Source organism: Rhinolophus sinicus, linkage group LG03 (genome assembly GCF_036562045.2).
Source record: "Rhinolophus sinicus isolate RSC01 linkage group LG03, ASM3656204v1, whole genome shotgun sequence".
Lineage (NCBI taxonomy): Eukaryota > Metazoa > Chordata > Mammalia > Chiroptera > Rhinolophidae > Rhinolophus > Rhinolophus sinicus.
The window spans coordinates 163,849,516-163,863,835 of NC_133753.1; the positions used below are offsets into that span (position 1 = coordinate 163,849,516).

The following is a 14,320-nucleotide window of genomic DNA, read 5'->3' on the forward strand; positions in this document are numbered from 1 at the left end:
CCTCAGCTAAACCACTTCCTAACTGATATGTGTCCCCTTTATGCTATAATATGGTTCACACAACATGAGCTAAGTGACCCCTGTGTCCTCAAAAAAGGCAGAGTATCTTGACTATAAGAAGAAAATACCATCACCCAGAGGGATTTAGGGATTCTGGACATGGCTGTGTGTCCAAGCAGATAGTAAATGGAGGTGGGGAGGGGAGAAAGGAACAGAGCACCAAGGTTCTATCCTTTTCTTCTCTGGGGGGCTCCCCTTAACCTCTCTGTTGCTATAGACACCTCCAGAAAGAACTTTATTAACCCTCTTGAAGCGCTTACTAATATTTCTTTCTGTTTGCAGCTGGGAATTCTAACTTATATTTCTCTTATTTCAATTTAGACAAGTTTCTCTTCATCTTTAATGATGAAAGAAGTACAGGAACTGCCTGCTACAAACAGCATTTCAGTGTAAAATCCTCCATTCATCCATTAGACAAACTCTTATTTGAAGGTATACTATTTGCTAGTCACTGTGGTAGGCTTGGGACAGAATAAAATCTTCCTGAAAGCTGGTTTTGATTAGTGTATTTGTCTATAAAAGCCAAAAACCTGACTCCAGGCAATAAGCCAATTATTTCAAAGCCAAGTTTGGGCCTTGACCTTGAAGACATTATTCAAGGATTAGACCCTCTGAAAATAAGAAAAATAAAATGCCTTTTTTCTTTTAGGATACATAATTACCTCCCTTATGCTTCCCTTCAAATTCTTAACTGACTTTTCATGACACTCATATAAATTCTTCTTCTTCAATCATACAGGATAAGTTCTCCAAATGGATTTAACTTCCTCTCTCTCTCTCTCTCTCTCTCTCTCTCTCTCTCTCTCTCTCTCTCTCTCTCTCTCTCTCTCACACACACACACACACACACACACACACCATAAGCATACATGATGAAGAACTGAGTGCATTTCCTGACACATTGTAAGTCTTCAATGTTTCTTGGGGAAAATAAATTTTCCCCAAATCTGACTTCCTCAGTTTTATGCTTTATATTCTGTGTTTTATGCTTTATATTCTGTATTATATCTCTTGCACCATACCATTTAGTAAATATGTGTATTAGTAGAATGACTTTCTTTTTTTCACTTCTATATTTCTAATATTACTACACATCACCAATTATACACACTGGTCTTCAGATTCGTCCAGAAGCCACCATAATTCAAAATATGAAGCAATCATATAATGTATATATGTCAATAGAATGTATTTCTGTGGTTACAGTTGAATGTGGAAGTGCCTGTTGTGAAACTATTTTAAGAAATCAACTAAGTCAGACGATGAAGCCATGAAGATCTGCACCAGAGGCAAATGGAAGGCTGGCTGGCTTCCTCAGGGCTGTGGTTTGGGGTTGAAAGGGAGAAATCAGATGGACACCCTGTTAATGGAGTGTGACACTGGGATGCTTGTGCTAACCAGGAGGCAACCTCCTTCCTAGACACAAACAAATGGAACTGCCTTTTTCTCAGCTTGCCTCACTAATTCTCCGGCAGCTAACAAAATATTTTCATTTAAAAGGGCCTTTTCAGAGCCAGTCGATGAAGTTGCTATAGCACATTCATATGAGGATAAGAAATCGCATTGACTAAGGGGCATCTGCAATTGGGCACAGCGAGTCCAAGATCACCCCCAAGGGCCAAGCCCACCTCTTCTTCTTTTGGAGCTCTGGGCTGGGGTTGACTAACTTGTGTAACATTAAATTTGACCCACTCACCCTACTTTACAGCCTGGGGCAGATAGGCACGAAAGCCAGTAGTATAAGTCTCCATTTAAATGACATTTCGGTGCATGTCTCTGTATCTAAAAAGAAACAACCAGGATTAATTTCTAAAAGCCAGTTTTTGCATAAACAATTGTGACCCACTTAATGGCATGTTCACTAAGAAGAAATTTTCTTTATTCATTTCTTTTTTACAATTCTAAAGGTAGATGCGTTAAAAAGTGGGGGGTGGGGGGGGTTTCCATTCATCTGGTATGATGTTTTATTTCCTCTTATCCATTTCTCTCAACATCCTGTTGGGACTACGCTGCTAAGAAAGCCTCTTACATATTTGGGGTTTATGGGGGGAGCAGGACACGGGGAAGGGAGGATGTAGGGAAGCTCTTAATGAATTTGAACAGGAAATGTCTTTAACAAATGAAGTCTCTCTTCCCTTGCCTAATTCTGAAATGCCTCTGGCTTGAAAATTCCCCATATGCTCGTTATTTATGTATACCACGCAAATTCTAAACAAAGAGCTCCATTCTTGGTCTCCCACCACACACCCTTGAGCAGCAAGGAAATTTTTCGCTGGAGAGATATTGGGGGATCCGGAGCAGAATCAGACCAAGAGTCACTGCACAAAACATTATTGGCAAAAGCCAAATCTAAGGTTGGATGAACAATGTGGGGCCAACTAGCCCTGCAGGGAGGACCCACTTAATGGCATGTTCACTTACTTTTCTTCCAGGAAGCCCAAACTTTCAAGTTGGTGACCATGTTAGTTTTCTGGGGCTGCTATAACAAAGTTCCATAGACTGGATGGCTTCAAGCACTGAAATTTATTGTTTCACAGTCCTGGAGGCTAGAAGTACAAGATGAAGGAGTCGGCAGTGCTGGTTCCTTCAGAGGGCTGTGAGAGAGAATAGGTTCCATGCCTCTTGCCTTGGTTCTGGTGGTTGGCTCGCAGTCTTTGGTATTTCTTGATTTGTAAAAGCATCATCCTGATCTCTGCCTTCACATTCACAGGGCATTCTCCCTGTGTGCATGTGTCTGTCTCCAAATTTCCCCTTTTTATAAGGACAGCAATCATATTGAATTACGGTCCACCTTGATGACCTAATTTTAACTAAGTACATCTGTAAAGACCTTATTTCCAAATAAGGTCACATTCACAGGTACTTGGGGTTAGGACTTCAGTATGAATTTGGGGAGACACAATTCAACCCATAATAGTTGCCCAATATAAAGCATCCTGACAATAAAGCTGGTAAGTCTGCCCGAGGAACAGCCAGGAGGAAGATGACTTGTTAGCCTTTTTTAAAAGCTGTGACCACCCTGGGCTATAGAGAGCAGGTTTCTGAGCTGCAAGAATCCTGTGGGAAGAGTCAACCTCTGAAAGATTCTCTTTAAAAATGAGAAATCAGACAATTCAAGACAGAGCAGTTATGCCTGAGCCCTCCAGTTCTCAGAGCTCTGGTCCTGTCTCTCCACAAGCAGGTAGGCAAAAATCTGAGAGAACCGAGGGCTTCCCCACCTCAGAACCAGCTTATTCTGTGGTTTCTCCGTAGACAGTCAAAGCAGGAGAAAAGTTATAAATGGGGGCTAATCACCAGCCTTTGGCTGCCAATCTTAATTCCACTCTGCCCTCCTCCGGACAACTCCTTCCTGCTTCCTTCTCCCTCACACTCTTCCAGCCTAAATACCAAGAATACTGGCTATAGGAAATTCAAAGAAAAACAGTCAAGCAAAAAAGTAAAAATTATGCAGACAGCAACATGTTTGGTGTTTCCAAGCCCTCTCTCTTGGACTCCAACGCCCACAGAGCCCTATCCGTGCAGCCTGCACACACGTCCTTGGTTGGACCTGTGGATGATGTCATTCTGTATTTTGATTGAACTTTCTCAGGACTCAGGGGAGTAGCCAAACTATTTGTGTAGAATTGTTTTCCAAGTCATTGTTTGTTTGTTTCCTTCAAAGCATCTGTGCCATCCCTCTGTTACACCATGGAAGAGGAGAGCTTTGGAGAAAGAAGGTGGGACAGAGATGCTGGCGTCCTTTTTCCTGGGGCCAAGCCCAGGCTCACCTGAGCCTTTGCCTAAGTGGTCCCGGACCCACCTCCACATCTGAGGAGACAGCACTAAAATGGAGACAGGAAGCTCTGGAGCGTCCACATAGCTTGTTAAGTGGTGGGCTTCACTGTAGGATAATCAGGCAGAAATTTTCTGTTTCATTGAGGGACCCCCAAATGCCAGTTTCCCAAGAGATGATGCTGCCCCTCCTCCTGGGGGATGTAAGTCTGAAAAGAAGGATTCCAGGGGACCAGCGGAAGAAGAGGGTAAAGTCCTCTTTGTCCAGCAGGATGAGATAGGAAAACTGGGTGGTAAAACACATCAACAGAGGCAGCAGATGCCCCTTCTCAAAATTCCCCTTTCTCCACTGACTAGGGCAGTTGCGCTGGTCTGACCCATGACAGCTGACCATGAGGACAGCCCTGTCCTGCAGCTTGTGTGAGCCCCTGATTCTGCCCCTCCGGTGGGTCTTAACCACACCCTTGACCCAGGCCCTGTCACCTCCTGCCTGAATTGCTGTAAACACCTCCATGTCAGAGGAACTGCATGGTTTGTCTTCTGACAGCAAGCAACCTGTTCCAGTAAAACTATTTCACCCAATTTGCAATTAGTCCAACATCACACCCACCCAGTGGACAGAAAGGCAGACTATTTATTAGTCTAGTTCTGACCTGATGAAAACCATCTGACAGTTTTTCCAGGACATCCGGAACCCTCAGCATGGGCAGGCCTGAGAGGGTGAAACACTTTGCAGTCAACTAAACGAGCCCCAGGATGTTGGGGGCTATTGGGTAAATGCATATTAACTTTTGTTTTGTTTTGTTTTGTTTTTGTTGTTTTTTTATTATTATTATTTTTTATTAGTTTCAGGTGCACAAGACAAAGTAATACTTAGACGTTTATCATTTATATCCCTCACACTGTGTGAAACCCCCTCCCCCCATCCACTATCCCTCTGACATCGCACAGAGCCATTACATTTCCACTGTCTCTATTCCTAATGCTGTACTCCGCTTCCTGTAACCATATGCATACATATATATATACATATATATATAATTATAGTTGACATTCATTATTGTTCAGCTTCAGCTTCAGGTGTACAGTGCAGTGATCAGGCATCTACATCTTCCCTGAGGTGGTCTCCCAAATGGGACAAGTGTCCATCAGATACCCTACAAAATCTTTATAACATTATTGATTACATTCCCCAAATTAATTTTCAAAACCCCATGGACATCTTGTGATTACTGACTGTTTTCTAATCTCCTCACCTTCCCCCTTATCCCCACCCCCACCCATGTAGCAACCCTCAGTTTTTCCTCTATGTCTCCAAAACTGTTTCTGATTAGTTCATTCCCTTATTCTTTTCTTTAGATCATATTAACTTTTAAGATATCTGTTCCCTGTGATGATTTAGCTCTAGACTCCAAAGTGTGCTCATTTAAATCTAATGCAGGAATTAAGAGCTTCTAGTTTAAGTTGTCAAATGTCATTTTATTTATTTAGCAAATATAGTATTTGCCATTTGTCTAGACCTGTTCTGTGTGCTTTACAGATATTAAGTCATTTAAATCAGCATAACCACATGAGGTAGGTGCAAGCATTTTCATCCTTACTTTACAGACACGGAAAATGACAGGCAAAAGGGTTAAGGAACTTGCCTAAGGGCATTCAACTAGTAAGTAGCTGAGTCAGGATTCAAATCTGTGTGGTCTAATCTAGAGTCTGGACTCCTAACGACTGCTTTGAGGACCAACTATAATGTCAATATGTCAAATGGAGCAAAAAACAGGAGGAAATAATTGAAAAAGAGTAGTTGAACTGCCCCCCACCTCACACACACACACACACACACACACACACACACACACACACACAAAACCCCGACAAGAACTCACTTGCGTTTTCTTGTGAGGCATTTACTGCACTTGAACACCTTTTCCTAGCCATCCAGGCTGGCCAGAGATTAGATAAAATGCAGTCCATTTTGGCGATGACATATAATTACAATCATCAAAAAGACATGCCTCTGCTTTTAATTAGGGTAGTCCTGGACCTCTGAGGGATGCTGGGCTACACTATATTTCCTCTCACTACTGAGAGCTTTTTCCATGTTCTTCTCTGGATGGGAATTCTAGTGTGGTAAACACAAAAAGAAAGTTTTATATGATTTTTGTGAAATGGTAGTTTCTCCACCTATGGGAAGAAAAATAAAATCCAGATCTTCCATATTTCATTTTCAAGTTAGTCACTGACTCACTGATTCCCAGCTGTGACAGAAATTTCCATAGGCCATTTCCATCCCCGCCCTCAGAGAGAGAGATAGCCATTAGACTTGCTTCTTTCACTTTTAAGTTGGCTCTTTCCTGTCAGGGAGGGAATGTGAGGACAGAGTCCCAGAGGGCAGTTTCCAGGCTCTCGGTCTCACATGCAAAGGTGCTGGCTAGGGTAGTAGATGGCCATCAGCTGTAATCAGAAGGCCATCTGCTATAGCTGGGTGGCCATCAGCTGTTACTGGTTAGCCATTAGCCACTAATATAACTGTCATGCCTATGCTGGTTGACAGAGAAGTGGATGGCAGATTGCAGCTCCTGCTTCCTGTGTCTCCAACCCAGCCACCAGCGAGAATATAGTGGTATGACTCCCCTACCTATGGTTCCGTTGGTGTTCCTTTCTGGCCTCACCATATCCTGTGTTTTTGTGCGGGGAGCGGGAGCTGAGACCCTGCATGACAGAGAGTCTGTCATCAATAAGTTTATCATTCGCTTGGAAAAAAGCCCCCCAATGTGCTCCTCATCATTTGGCAACCCCAGATTACAGCATCTGTCAGATGTGCCCACACATTTGTTACTTCTCAACAAATGGAAGAATCCCGGTTGATTACGGTTGCTGACTAAATTAAACTTAACAACCTAGTTTATCCTAGCAGGTTCCTGGTAAACAGCACTGCAGCTGAAAAGGCTTACTCTGTTTACGTTTGGTGAAGTATTCTGTGTTGGGACTCCCACCGCAAAGCAGAGGCCGCGCTCCCTGAATGTCAGCTGTTTTCTGAAGGGCTCTATGTTTAGACAAATGGTGTTTAGGTAAGAAAGCCACTGTTGATGTGATCTTTTGTATCAACTTTGAGCATTTGACGTAGATGGCCTTTTTTTGTTTTAGGATATGCCAAACCTTCTCAAAAAGGAGAATCACCAGTGTGTATAAAGACTGGAAGTTCTCTGTTGACTCGGCCTACATGAACAGTGTGACCCTCTTGAGTTTCTGCCTCGATGTCAGGGTTTCTCAACCTCAGCACATTGGCACCAGGTCATTCTCTGTTGTGGGTTCCGCCCTGTGCATGGCAGGGTATTTGGCAGCAGCCCTGGCCTCTGCCTTTTAGATGCCAGTAGCACCATCCCCGCAAGTGATGACAATCAAAAATGCCTATAGACAATGCCAAATGTCCCCTAGGGGAGAGCAGAATCATGCCCCACCTGGGTTGACATCACTACTCAAAGTTAAAAAGAAAATCTTTCTTATAAAGGTCAGCAAGGGACAAGACCATTTGTAGAACATTCAGGAACTCTCAGAGTATCCTCAGATGGTCTCCTCCTTCATCTACCATAAATGTCCACAGGGAATTCTGACTGTTCCCGCTTACTGAAACTTGGAAACACAAATACTTAGAAGACTTTTAAAAAGTCTTCAGAATAATTCACATCCTATCATAAACCACTGACCTGTCACGAGGGATTGAGAAACAACATGGTAATATGATCCTCCTCCTCCATTAAAAAAAATGTTCTTGTTAGGTTTTCAACGTACCTTACATTTGTAGGGTTCTTGGTATCTGGTGTCATATAGTTCCTAGTTGTTTGCAACAGAAAAACCCTCAAATAGGTGTGAGTACTCGTGACATCTTGTCTTACAGCTCTGGAGGCGGGAAATCCAAGATCAAGGTGTTGGCAGGGCCACGCTCTCTCTGATACCTGTAAGGTCATCCTTCTTTGCCTCTTCCTAGCTTCTGGTGGTTTGCCAGCCATCTTTAGCACCCCTTGGTTTGTAGATGCATCGCTCCAACACCCTGTCTTCACATGGCATTCTCCCTGTGTGTCTGTGTCTTCACATGGCCATCTCCTTATAAGGACACCCGTCATATTGGATTAGGAGCCCAGCCAGCACCAGTTATGACCTCAGCTTAACTAATTACATCTGCGATGACCTTATTTTCAAATGAGGTCACATTCTGAGGTTCTGGGAGTCAAGATTTCAACATATCTTTTTCAGTGGACACAATTCGACCCATCACAACCATCTACCTAACTAGACACTGGGATTGTAATGCAAAAATCCTGAAAGGAAAACCTTAATGCCTTTCTTATTTGGGGTGCACTCTCTTGCTACAAGGTCAAAGATAGTAGACTGAGTTATAATCCAACAGTGGAAACAAACAGAGTTTAATCCTTCCAAGAGTAAAAAATGTGGAAAATATGCCATGCACAAAGCTTATATTAACATGAACTCCAAATTAGAATTCATGGTCTGTGCCTGCAAAATCCACAGATTTGACTGCTCCATAAACATCAGTATTCTGCAATTTTCCTCATTAAACAAGACCATACAACACTTTATGAAAACATAAAATTGGTAACTCAGTCCTTAAACCATATGTGTTCATAAGTAGCAGCTAATCAGGCAAAGCATTTGCATGTCTGCTATTTTGGGACTGTTTCAATATCTCCCAGGGATTGTAAATGTCCTTATTTTCAGCAAACTGTACCCAAAGTAGTAACAAAACATAAGCCACAGCTATGCAATTATGCTACTGTGAGAGTGTACTCTCAGCAAATGAGAAAGTGAGCCCAGGCAAGGTGATTTGGAAAGAAACCTACAATGAAGGGAAGAGCTGGGGCAGAGACCATATGGGGGAATGCAGCCTCTGAGTAGACGCCACTTAGCTCTAATGCAAAGAATTTAGCTTTGTCTAAATATTAAGAGCTATACGATGAAATTAGTTGTCTCCTAGCCTGGGACTGACCTTGTTATAACCTTGGTTCAAAAATTAGTTTTACGACTTTTTCCTGAGAGAGAGAAATAGAAGGAGAAAAACATGGGGGAAGGTGGCGAGAAGGGAGTGATGGGCAAGTCGCTTCAGTTTGTTGTTTAAGAGTGAAACAGCAAGTGACTTTTGCTGCCCTGACAAATGTTAAATGCTTATTAAGCAAAGAACATCTACAGATGGCCACCCAAAGTAGTATAATTTGGAAGTTTTCTCCCTGTACCCTCCAAGGGATCATAGCACCCTAAATTCCACCAGGAGTGTCACTTGGGGGAAAAGAGCTACTCCTTTTCCTGGGTTCCTGCTTTAAAATGCAAAAGTCCAGGCTTCAAGACATATCTCCAACACAATGTCCCCTAAGTAACTTGTTGGCATTTCACTCCAAGCCTCTTCCCCATAACCCACCAGCTAGGTTGGGCTAAATGGCCCCTTCCACTTGCTCCCACAGCCCCCGGTAAGATAGGGGTGCCCTACATCCTCCTTTACACCGTTCCACTGTAATTTTTTAGTGCCCTTTTTCACTCTCTGTCCCAATTTGGATGAAGAAGGACGATCTTTGGACGATCGACTTATTCATCCTTGCCCCCACCACCCTGACACAATGCCTTGCGTCTCCCACCAGAATTGAAGGACAGGGCCTGTGTTGCATTTCCTCCTTTACTTTCAGTGGCTGGAGATACCTGGCATGTGGCAGACAGTCCATAATTTGGTGAACTTAACTAAACTGAATTGAAATGCCCTTCAGTCATTACCCTGTAATATCCAGTCACTTACCAGCTCACCAGACAACAGGGGCCTCTCACATCAGGATACCATGGGGCTGTGAGGGTGGAAGAGCCCAGAAAAGACAGCAAGAGCCTCAGAAAGGCTTTGCCTATTTTACCACCTACTGTACTGGGCAGGCTTTCCCTTCCCACCAGCTGAGGACACTAAACACTAAGGCCCACCTGTCGGGATCCTTTATCTCAGACACACTCAGGCGGCAGCCAAAGGCCACATGTGAGCCACCTGCTTCAGACTCTGAAGATTTTTTTCTCCCTCTCTGCTTATCTTCAAGTTTATTTTGCTTCTCTTCCTGGCTTCATGCTCTTTTGTCTCTGTGATTAGATTAAATGTAACCACCCTTGATTTCTAGCAATTACGGCCTGCCACTACGGGCATTTGTTCATCAGACAGAGTATGCTCATTTCTACAAGCAAAAAAGTGAAGAACTGCCCTCAGAAGGAAAGTGCTGCAGCCACAGTAATTGGTCCTGGAGCCGTCTCTGCCACACCTGGAGCAGGGAGAACATACAGATCAAGTGTCCCGGTGATGTGATCATAGAAAACAGAGCTACTGTGAAACCCTCAGTACACTTTAGGAAACACAGCACCTGAATTTATTCAGTCAATGAGTGTTACATGCACAGATTCCATGTGGTCATAGCACTGGGATAGTTGAGGGGAGAGACCAACGGGGATGAGTTATAGTCTCCAAGAGATTTTAAATCTAGTTAAAGAATGGAAAAAACTGGGGATTCTCAAATTGTGGTCCCCAAACCAGCAGCCTCACATGGAAACTCATGAGAAATGCAAATTCTCAGGCTCCAGCCCAGACTGACTGAATCAGAAATTCTGGGAGGGCAGGTGGTGGCAGCAGCCTGTGATGTAACTAGGTCTCCTAAATTCTTATGCTTACCAACATTTGAAAGGCAGTAGGTAGACTCATGCAAGAAATTTTAAAATGATCAAACAAATGTACCGTCCATGTTACCAGGCAGTGTGGAAGTAGGTACTTGGTTTGCCTGCACTCCAGCTCAGGTCTGGAGAGGGTAGTTTTGGTGCCTTCTCTTAGCCACCAGGTCCTCTCCTCACATTTCGCAGGCTCAGGATTTTGTCACCAGACTGAGAACGCAATAGTGTAACATACTCACGCAAATTTCATTTTGCCACTTTCTACATCTGTAAGCCAGCCCTGGGTATGTGATGCAGGATGACAGGGCCATAAGTCCTCAGGCGATGCGCTTCCTTCATTGCTGTGAGGGTCTGCACAGTTGGAGGGCTCCAGTGAGCTCAGAGCTGATGGTTGATGGGCATAGGAGCAGAACACAAGCAACCGCCAGTCTCTTTAGAGATGGGTACTAGGCCAGCCTTTACAGAACTGCTCCCAAATTCTATTCCCATGAAAGACAGACTTGGTAATTCAAACCAATTATTTTGCTTGAAGACATTTAAAAGCTGGATAAAATACCCAAAAATATCTTCATAAAAGGAGCAAATAGCTAACAATAGAATGAAGAATTACCTGGCCATCATCTAGTAAAAAAATAAAATTCAGAGAGATGGGCTCCTCACTTGAGGCTGCCTTTGCCCTGAAGAGGCAGATAAAAAGCAAAGCAGTACTTCTGACAGCTCAGGAGGATAGCAGGGCAAAAGGTCAAGGCTAAACCCTGCCAGAAGGGGGCTCCAGTGAGCTACCCAGGGCTTGGCGTTGGTACCCTGAGAGCTGCACTCTAGAAATAAGTGCAAACTGCACTGAAACCTGCTCTCATTTGCAGCCGAACTGCAAGTCACTGGGTAGCCCTCAGAGTCTCAAGCTCTACACCTAGATTAACAGAACCCTCGTTGCACCTCCAGGTACCTCCAGATACCCAGAAGAAAATCCTCTCTGGTGAGAAATATCATTCTAGGCCTCAAATTATTTCTACAAATAATGTTTCCAAATATAATGCCCAACACACAATCAAATATAACCAGCCCTCAAGGACACAGGACAATATGAACAACAGCCAGCACAAACAATAGAAATGAACACACAGGTAGTCCAGTGAAGGAAATTATCAGACACAGACTATAAAACTACTGTAAATAATGTGTTCAAAGAGATAAAAGCAAACTAGACAATTTAAGCAAGGAATTGAAAAAGGAAGAAAGTGACATTGCACATTTGGAAAGGAAACAAACTGAAATTCAGGAACTTAAAAATACAGTAGCCAAAATTAAAAGCAATGTGCAGGCATACCTTGGAGATATTGTAGGCTCCGTTCCAGACCACCGCAATAAAGTGAATCTCACGAGGCACAACCTTTTTGCTGGTAGAAGGCTGTGCCTTCAATTAGTAAAAACGCAACATCTCTGAACCACAATAAAGCCAAGCTCAATAAAACCAGTCCGTGCTGCTTTACCAGCAGATTACAGAAAGCTGAATAAAGAATTAGTGAACTGGAAGACATGCCAGAAAATACAGAATGAAGCACATAAAGCAAAAGGAATAGAATATAGAAAGAAGCAGAGAATAGACATAGAGGACACAGTGAGAAGATCGAACATATGTTTAATTGAAAACCAAGAAAGAGAGAGAATGGGCCAGAAGCAGGTATACTACAGCTGACTGTCATATTCTATTAGACAGAGTGACAACTCTCACAGGGCTCTTGGTAGAGTGTAGGATCCTACACTCTGCCACTTAGTGACAGAGTAATGGGGGACGGGTAATAGCGGGACCAATCACATTTACTGATTTCAAATAAGTACTTTTTCAACCAATACAATTGAAATGCTTCTAATATTTAAATCATTCCCTTATGATTACTTTAAATAAATTCAACACATTATCCAACACTCACATTTGGGAGAAAGATTCTGAAGGAGTTGATAAGAAGGGGGGTTGGCACATCTGAGGCATTTTAGGTAGCTGTGCCTGAGGGGAAAGACAAAAGAGGGGCTAACAGCACACTCTGTCCACTTCCCCTCTGTCAGACACCCAGGACTCACGGCTGGACATCGTCAGAGAAGGTCTTTCAGCAGAAGCTAAAGGACCTGCTTTCAGGAAGGGCACAGCAGACGGCTCTGGTACATGTGGGATGGTGGCTAGCTCAGAGCTGGCAGTGTGGCAATCCCCAGTTCAGCAAGGAACGTAGCTTGGCGTTTGCTGAGTCAGGACTTCAAGGAATGGAGCAGTCAATGGGCAATTCAAGAACAGCAAAGAGACCTGGGCACAGCTTTCCAGGGAGCAGTGGCAGCAGCCATTGTGAAGTAACTGCCCTCCTGCATTTGCAGTGGACCCACAACCCTGAGAAATGTGAATTAGTACCATTCACCAGGTTCCTTTATAACTCGTGAGCAGGTAAGACCTACCAGCACGCAGGGAAGAGGTAGTCAGGAATCCCCACAGACAAGCGAGATCCCTGTGAAATAGGTCACTGTGTTTTATGTACTGTGGTTTATTTACTCTGTAGGTGTACAGAGAGCCAAAGATCAATGGCTCCTCTGAGCAACTTCCCTCCAAGGATCAAACGGGACATTTCAACACAGAAAGACTGCACACCTTTATTTTTGTACTCAAGTCAAAACATTTCCTTGTGAAAAGGCAACTCCTAAACAAAACAGAAGCCAGTGAAGGAACAGAATTCACAATATAAAAAGAAATTTCTCAGCCAGTTTTTCATTGTATTTTAGGGCAAATCCAATGTAAATATGAGTGAGTCCTGATGGAATATAGTAAAATGGTCATTTTAGGGCTATTTATGCTGTAGATTTCAGCTTTAGCCTGATGACTTGATAAGAATGAGTCAGTTGTTTAAAACATCTCACTAACATATTCGGCCCTTAGAACACGTCCAAACCGAAAATGTCACCAGAAATAAGATATCTATACTAATTGAAAAGAATAGTGCTTTTAGTCTAAAAGAAAATTGGGGATCCTAAAGGAAAAGTTACGTGGATTAAATGTCCTTGTTTTTTAGTTTTGACAAAACTGTTTATTTTAGATCTAAACATCCCCCCTGCTGTACTATGAGCCTAAAAATTTTTGTATATTTTAACTAGAAAGAGAAACTAACCAGAAATAAAGAAGATAAACACATTGGCCCAATAGATTTTCATTTTCCAAGCAAAACTACGGGCAAATTGCAAAAAAGCAGAAAAAGCAAAGGGCCTGAAATGTCTGCAGCTCCAACAGTTCCAACTCACCTAAATGAGTAAGGAAAGGAAAGTCTTGGTATTGAGTGAGATGGGCACTAGGCAGGTGCCTCAAACTCCTGCCCTTCTTCCCAGCTTGGCTGCTGTCCAGTGACACAAACGGCCTCCAGTGTAAGGACCTGATTGTCACTCAGGACTGATCACCTTTAGCTCACACTTTGATGATAATAGCGACGCCCTGTTCTAAGAGGCCACCGCGCACTAAGCCTGTTATCTTCACAACAACTCCATGAGGTAGATAGGCACTGGTGAGGTGACGGAGGCACAGAGTAGCCTCCTTGCCACGGCCACTCAGTGGTGGGCCCACAACTGGAGGCTGCCAGCTCTCTAAGGCCCCCAGAGCCGTGCTTCCCAAAGCGCAGGCAACACACCTGTCCCCAGCGGAGACCTGTTTGTTACGGAACCATTTCAGATAGCCATTGAAAGTTTCTGAAATTTTTATAGAAATTTGACCGAGTAATATTATACCTGTTAAAAACAAATCATTTTTTTAAATGGGGCTTGTATT

At 43.3% G+C, this 14,320-nt stretch overlaps 1 long non-coding RNA gene across 1 annotated transcript in view; it reads right to left on the reverse strand.

The window, feature by feature from the left end:
- The window catches only part of LOC141570426 (uncharacterized), a 615,584-nt gene extending 602,592 nt beyond the window's left edge, over window positions 1-12,992 (reverse strand). The window contains exon 1 of the long non-coding RNA XR_012494434.1: window positions 12,459-12,992. This is a non-coding gene — a long non-coding RNA (uncharacterized LOC141570426). The remainder of the gene's footprint in view (window positions 1-12,458) is intronic.
- Between the last annotated feature and the right edge of the window lie 1,328 nt (window positions 12,993-14,320).